Genomic DNA, 8,616 nt, shown 5'->3' on the forward strand with positions numbered 1-8,616 from the left:
GAATTTGAGAGGAGCAATGTGGCTTGAAAACAGCCCTACTGTTTGACACAGATAAAGTTTGTCTGATGTGGGGTGAAACTTCCTCTTGGTTTCTTTTCACAAATTTAGATTCTGGCTGATAACAGAACCACAAATGGTCCAAAGGACTCAAAAAACTTTCCAAATATTATTTTGTTAGTTGATGCTCACAATTTTTATAGGCAATCACATTTGTGAAATTCTGAAACTCACAAGAGGGGATCCACTTTCAGGGAGTCAGGGACTAGTACAACTTGGGTTTCTCATAAGCTAGATCCACTACTCATGTAGGGATCTAAAGAGAGCCTCTAGTCTTAAAATCATGGACATCCTTCCTGGCGAGATTAATAAATAGCCCTATTGAATTAAACTGTTTCGTTCTTGTACCATTGCTGATGTTCAGAGGAACAGTTGCTTATATAATAATTGTTTAATGTATTTCATTGGAGTTTAATTATATTTATGGTTTACTTATTTATTTTCACAAAAAAAATGGGGCTAATGTGATGATTTGTTTCTGTTTGATACATCAGGACAAAGTTGTTTGGTATCTTTATGTGACAAGAAAATGATATGGGGAATGATTTAAATTACTGCTTATAACAAAGATACAAATTCTTTGCATTTGAAACTAATACAGAGTTTAGAAATGATATCTTAAATGAATATGTCATTCAGTTTATTGCTTTAAAGTGAGTCTGAAGACATTTATAACAATCTAGATAAATTTAAAAGAAATTATATATTTGGGTATAATATCTTTATATATGATTCTACATCAGCACCCACATTTAAAAAAAGCTATTCTAAATAACTTGAAATGGAATCTTATAATCCCCAAATTATTAATGAATAATCAAAGCTTTTTGAATTCTTCATATAATACATTCTATTCACAGCACTTTTAAAAGGTTTATAAGAAAGAGCCAGACTATGAATTATAGAGAAAGTAAAATCTCATGAAAGGAATTTTTTATACTATATTAAGTGATATTTCAAGGCTGACTTTAATACTTTGCCTTCAAAGTCATCCCCATTGAGTATTTTTATTAGACAATTCTTTCCCTTCTAAAATGCTGTTTATATTCTAGTTTTCTGGTTCTGTGGCATTTCTTTGTGTCGGCCTACCACACTGCTCATCTGCTGTATCAAGCAGCTGCTCTGTGTGTCAAACTATGTGGGAGATGAGAATGTCACACCGAGGGAAGAAGATCAGAAAAGCAAAACCCTGCTTAAGGAAGCCTCAGATCTGTCAAGTGAATAGCGATTCTGATTAGAAGCAATGGCCATTTTACTGAATAAGTTCCATTTTTAGCTATAATAGTCCTACTGTACTAAACACATTTATATACTACAGGTATAAAGTACAAATTATGTTTCCCTTTCTGGAAGAAAATTGTTTTTTACTTGTTATTGACTATAATAAAATATTACACCACTTATTGATATATTATTCCCTGTTCTTTGTGGGGCTTTTTGGTTTGTTTTTGTGATGGTGGAAATTAAACCCAGAACCTCATGCATGCTAACTCTCTACCACTGAGCAATATCCCCAGTCCTCCTGTTCCTTATGGACTGTTTTAAATTGTAGTTGTGTGCTTTAAATAAATGGTATAATTTGTCTTCAACAGTGTATTTTACATTGCTTAGTCATGTTTAATTTTGATCTTCAATTAAATCAAGACTGTAAAAGTACAAATGTAATAAATTGATATTAAAACAAAAAGTGTATATGCAGGTAAAGAGTTCAAATAAATTTGAATTGTTCATTATATGTGTATAGATGAATAACCCAACTCTCCATATTTTCTTGAAGATGTTCGCTTTGCAAAATAGAAAATCATTGCAATTATTCCTATATCCCATTTCCTTTCCCACTGTATTTTGAGTTAATACAGAATTGTTCTTTTTCTTTCTTTCTTTTGTCTTCAACACATTCTGTGAAGATTAACGGAAGTTCAAGGAGATTGGAGACAAGTGTAATAGGATATCAATAGGTATCAATAGGGATATTCCCTGGGCCCTGGCCAAAGTCTAAAGCTGTGCACAGAAGGTGATAAGCACAGGTATTCTAATTTGAGGGACCACCTATAGTTAGGCCACCCTACAAGAAATGTCAATACAAGGAAACTACCCTATGATAAACATTCCCCAAGCCACCTCATTCCTACTCCTTGGAGTATAAGGAAGAAGAGGGTAGCAGGAGATCGGCTTTTTGTGAAATATAACCTTCATGAGATTGTTCTATTCTCTCCCTTCTCCCCGTTCTCACTGTGTAGGAGGAGATGGAGATGCTTCTGAAAGGAAAGCAAAGAACCCAGAGATGGGCAAGTGAGAAATGAAAGATGGAGACCTGGCAGAGATACACATGAGAGATTATTTGTCAGAGCTGTCAGATAAAGGCCATCTCTCCATAGATGGAGAGAGCCAACACAGGCTTGGAGTTTGGGACTTTTTGATTAGAGCCAGGCAGGTCCTAATGCCTCCAGTTCAGGGTGGGGTCGGTATGAGGGAGTGGTGAGCCTTTCTCAGAAATGTCATTGGGCAGGAAAGTGGAAATTTTTCTTAAAATGGCAGCTGTCACTTAAGATGGCCATCCAAATGCTAAGCAAGGACCTTCCAACTTCTTCCCCTTAAAGTCTAGAGGGGCATCCTGAAAGACACTTGCTCATAAAGTTAGAGATGCCTAACCCTCCCCACTTTAGTAGGCTAGGGACTGGTGGTCATCTCATCTCCTACCTCTCCTGAATGAGTGCTTGATGCTACTAGGACAAAGAGAGATGTGACCAAGAGATGGCCTGACTGAGGGAAGATGACTACTTTTCCACTCCAAGAGAGGCTGCTAACTGGATCTCTCCTGGAAGAGGGCAAGTAGAGGTCAAGTTCGTGCAAGATGTGCTTCAAGAAACTGGCAGTGAGAAGGCCCTTTTCAACGAAGGAATGCTTGGATTCTCTCCAGTATAGGAGAACAACAAGTTTCACAGAGCTAACTAGGAAAGCAGAAATCCTAAAGAGAGGGGATCAAACCTTTCTAGTGAAGCCACATTAGATATCTACTTCCCCATTTCTTCTGCTCTGATATCAGAAGAGAAGCACCAAATAAAAGGATAGGAAAGGTAGTAAAGGGAGGAGCACCTGCCCCCTCACTCACAGGCATAGACACCACAAGCCACTGGCAGCAAATTTCTACCTTTGAGTAAGTCTGGAGGTAATGAAAGGGGGGAAAAATGGTTTTAGATTCAGCTTGATGTTTAAGTTGAAAGGGAACAAAATTGAGCCTTTTATGCTAGAATGAGATGATCTCAATAACTTGAAGGGGCTGATAAATAAATGGAATCAAGCCAGGATACGATTAAAAGAGCTGACACCTAGAAACAAGTTAGCTAGCATAATTAATGGGGAAGGATTATTAGAAATATTAAGCCATTTCACATCTATACCATGATGAATTGGGAATCCTGAAGAAAGTAGTTACATTCAGAGTTCTGCTTTTTAGAGAAATAGAATGATTGATTCTGAATAATTCAGACCAGTGAGAGCAGTAACAATTCAAGCAAGAATGGTTCTATATTTTAAAGAAAGTTTTTTAAATTAAATTTAATTGAAGTGTAACATGTACACAGAAAAATGCACAAATCATAAGCACAGTCTCTCCTGATTTTGACCGAGTGAACCCACCTGTGTAACCAGCACCCAGATCAGGAAATGGACCGCCCCACTATCAATATCCCAGAAGCACCCCTTTATGTCTCTTGGTAATTATCCTCCTTTCATCCTGAATCATCACTATGTTGATTTCTGTGTTTATAGATTAATTTTGCATGATATTATTTTTTTTATAAAGGAAGTTCTACATTATGCACCTTTTGTGTTTGCTTCTTTGACTCAACTTTACAATTCTGAGATTCATCCATGTCATGGGTGACAGTAGCTCATTCAATTTAATTGCTGCTTAATATTCTGCTCTTTGAATTTATCATGAATCTTATCCATACAAATTATGATGAAATGTGTAGGGTTTTTTTTTTTTTTTTTTCATTTTGGGCTATTACAAGTGATGAGACTTGCTAATATTTTATTTAGGATTTTCACATTTACATTCATGAGAGAGACTGGGCTGTAATTTTCCTTACTTGTGATGTTATTGCCAACTTTTGGTATCAGGGTTGTACTGACCTAATAAAATTGTTGAGAATGTCCTTTCTTTTTTTGTTCACTGAAAGAATTTGTGTAAGATCGGTGTTCTGTTGTAAAGTATTTGAAAGATTGCACCAGGGAAGCCATCTGGGCCTGGAATTTTCTTTGTGAAAAGGCTATGGATTAAATTTTTCAAATCTATCTATCTATCTATCTATCTATCTATCTATCTATCTATCAATTGTGGTGCTGGGGATTGAACCAAGGGCCTTGTGAATAGAAGGCAAGCACTCTAACAACTGAACTATATCCCCAGCCCCTCAATTTTTGTTTGTGAGTATAAAATTATTCAGATTTTCTATTCCTCTTTTACCCTCACTCTAGTAAGTTGTATATGTCTAGGAATTAGACATTTCATTGACATGTAGTATTATAATTTCTGTTTATTATTATATTCTTAATGCTGGTAGAATTTATATTGATGTGCCTCCTTTCTTTTTTTTTCAGATGGGTTCTTTTTAGTTATACATGACAGTAGAGTCCATTTTGATGTATTATACATGCATTAAATATCTTATTCCAATTAGGACCCCAGTCCTGTGGATGTACACGATGGTGCGATTCACTGTGGTGTAGTCACAGGTGTACAAAGGAAAGTTATACTACTATATCTTTGTTTTTTCTTGATCAATATTGATGGGAATTTATCAATTGTATTAGTCTTTTCAAAGAAACAGTGTTTGGCTCATTGTATTGTCTACTGCCGCAGTCTGGCTGGGCACAAATCACGAGCCACTGAAGCAGGAACAAACTTTATTTTTAAACTGCAGGAAAACACTTCACACAGCTCCCGGGGAATCCTCCCAAACGCGCCACGAGGCTTGTCCAGGAACCCCCAGCCGGAAATCTCTCTCCCGGAAATCCCTCCTCCTGCACTTCCCCAACCAATGGGAACTCTCGGGGAATCCCCGGAAATCCCCACGAGAACTCCAAAATAGTGCGAGAACTCAAAAGTTGCGGCAGAGGCGGATAGTAATGCCTCGCCTGTCAATCAATACTGTTGGCAAAATGCCAGGGGCCATACAGACTCAGCCGTGGCTCTCAGCAGTCTACTGTTTTTTGTTTAAATAATTTATATTCTAATCTTCATTATTTCCTTATTTATATTCTGTGTGGGTTTAATTTTGTTGTTGTTTTTTTCCCATATGGATCACTGATTTTCAGACTTAAAAATATATGCATTAAGGGTTATGAAATTTCTTTTGTCTTTTACTGTACTCCATACATTTTAATATGTAATATTTTTATTATATTTTGTTAAAAATGGGTTCTAATTTCTATTGAGATTTCTTCTTTGACCCATGAATTACTTAGCAGTGCATTATTTTTCATTTCAAACATTGGGGAGTTTCTAATTATCTTTTTGTAATTGATTTCTAGCTTAAGTCCATTGTGGTTAGGGAACATACTCTATATTATTCCAATCCCTTGCTATTTTTTGAAATTTGCTTTATGGCTGAGCATATGATCAATTTTGACAAATGTTCAGGTATACTTGAAAAGAACATGTTTTCTGTAGTTGATTTGGTATCCTATCTATATAAGTTATTTAGGCCATGTTTGTTAATTATGTTAAAATCTTCTTTTCTTCTGCTATTAGTCACAGAGATATGTTGAAATCTTCCATTCTGATTGTGAATTTGTCCATATCTTCTTTTAGTTGTCAGAATGTTTTCTGATAATTTTAAACCATGTTATTAAGAGGTTAGAAATTTGAAATTGTTATACCTTCCTGATTAATTGATTCTTTTTATCATTTTTAAATGTGCTGCTTTTTTATGTGGTACTAGATATGTTATAAAATATACTCTGTTCTTTAGCTTTCTTTTTGTGAATGCAAACTTCCAAACTCTCTGTAATCTTAACATGTGTTTTGTAAGCAGCACAAAGTATCTTTTTCAATTATTTTGACAATTTTGTCTTTTAGTTCATTTATATTTTTAATAATTATTTAAATATTTGGGTTTAAACCTATCATCTTACTACCAAATTCCTATTTGTCCCACTTTTATTCTGTTTTTTTTTTTTTGTTCTCTTTTCTTGCTTTCTTTTGGATTTATTTTTAATTATTTTTATCCTTTCTATAAACTTGTTAATTATATATTATTTTCTTATTTTTTTGTAGTTACTCCAGAGATAAAATGTATCCTTAAATCTAAATGCAAATTAATATTTTTCCACTTTCATTATGGTGTAAGGAATTCAGGCTGTTCTTTCCTCTGTTCTGTCTTTTGTGTTAATATTGTCATATATTTTAATTCTACATATAAGCAAAACACCACAATGTTATTATTAGTTTAGGCAGTTAATATGCATTTACATCTATCCAGATTTCTTTTCTATCCAGATTTTTACTCTTTATATTGCTCCTTATTCCTATGTTTCTCTCTCAAATTATATTCATCTTTGTTTCAGTATCAGTTTATTAGCAACAGACCCTCTCAGTTTCTTATTTTTGTATTTTAGTCTGGAATGTCTTTACTTTCATTTTTGAAGGATATTTTGCTGGGTGTAAAATTTTAGGTTGGCAGTTTTCTTAAAAAAAAAAATTCTATTATCTCTGTTTCCATTATTTCTGATGAAAAGTCAGCTGTCAGTCTTGTTTCTTTGAAGGTATTGTGTCTTCTTCTGACTACTTTTAATTTTTACTTTGTCTTCAGTTTTCAGTGTTTGATAAGTCTAGATGTGAGTTTTACTTTTTTTTTCATGTAAATCTCTTGAGGTACATAGCACTTCTTATGTTTTGATATATTTGGGATTTTGGGGAAAATCTTGGCCATTATCTATTCAAACATTGCTTCTTCCTCCATTTTCTTTTTTTCTCTCTTTTTATTTCTGGAACTCCAGTTATATCTAAAGTGAAACATTTTTTACTGTATTACATATGACTTTTAAGGTTTAAAAATTTTCTTTCTTTTATCTTCCTTATGCTTTGGTCTAGGAGCATGTTTAGAAGTACAATTTGTGCTTATTAGGCAGAGTGTGTTTACTATGAGCAATCACATTATTCTAGTCTCACTTTCTACTTTGTCAGAATTAGCAGCTTGCTGGTAGTCACATCAGTCACAGGGCCTATGATACTCAGTGTTTCTTTTAGATAAATATGGCCTACCCTACCTTTGCTCAGGGAAGCAGAGTTTGCATGATAGTAGCCAATCAGATTAGCTTTCTTTATGATTTAGAGTAGCGCAATGTAGGAGGAACTGGTCAGCAAGTACAAAAGGAGAGCAAAGCAAATCCTGAAGCAGAAGCAGGTACCATGTAGGCAATGAGAGAGAGAGAGAGAGAGAGAGAGAGAGAGAGAGAGAGAGAGAGAGAAGCCTCTTCTTCAGGAAGGCCTTGGTTCTTGGAAACTTTTTGTTTCTAGGTTTAGGATGTTTAACTCCATTTCTTTTCTTTTTTTTTTAAAAAAAGCATTTATTTAGTTGTAGATGTACATAATTATTTTATTTATTATGTGGTATTGAGGATCAACCCAGTGCCTCATACATGCTTGGCAAGTGCTCTACCACTGAGCTACAACCCCAGCCCTATTTAACCCTGTTTCTTAAGATGAGAAATGAAACCTCATTTCTTAAGGTGACTCAAATGTATCTTTCTGTCTTGCAATTTGGAGAAACTGATCGATTAGGAAATGTGTATCTGATCTTCAGCAACGTATTTCATTAAGACATTTAATACCTTATGAACATGATTGAGAAATTTTCACTCAGTGTGAATTAGAAATGTATTAAGTAAAGATGCTCAAGAGATACTAATTAATGAATTGCTTCAGCTGAAGAGAAAGGTTTTGTTGTTGTTATTCTTGTTTTTAATAAAAAATAAAAGTTTCCCTTTTTACCTCTTTTATTCAACAGTTTTATCACTTTTGTTGAAAGCATACTTATCAAATTCACTGAGAAAAAGCATTTTGTTTCAACAGAATTTTACAAGCTGTAATGACTAAGTCCAGTACATAACATTTTTAAAAATTTTTGATTACAAAAATAATATATTCTTATTGTCGAATATTTAAAAATTAAGACAATTAATTTCTTTTTAGGAGTCTATTTATTATGAAATGTAGAATTATGATTATAATGTATCACTATTTATAGATAATTAAGTATTATTTTATAATACTGTTTTAATATCCTATAATTTATTTGACTAAATCTCTTGGGATTATGCTGTAATACCATTTTCTAAATTGTTGTTCCTTAAAAGTCTCAAATATTTCTTCAAATAATTAGACATTATTCTTTCAATTTTATGATCATACAAAATTATTTTATTTAATTTATGAAGTAATATGCTGTACATAGGAAATGAAATGCAACATGCTTGTGGAAAAAATGTTACACTTCTTTCTGGTTAACTCCTAGCAATGCATAGAATATTGGCCCATTTGCTTGTTGCTTG

Source organism: Marmota flaviventris, chromosome 14, assembly GCF_047511675.1.
Source record: "Marmota flaviventris isolate mMarFla1 chromosome 14, mMarFla1.hap1, whole genome shotgun sequence".
Lineage (NCBI taxonomy): Eukaryota > Metazoa > Chordata > Mammalia > Rodentia > Sciuridae > Marmota > Marmota flaviventris.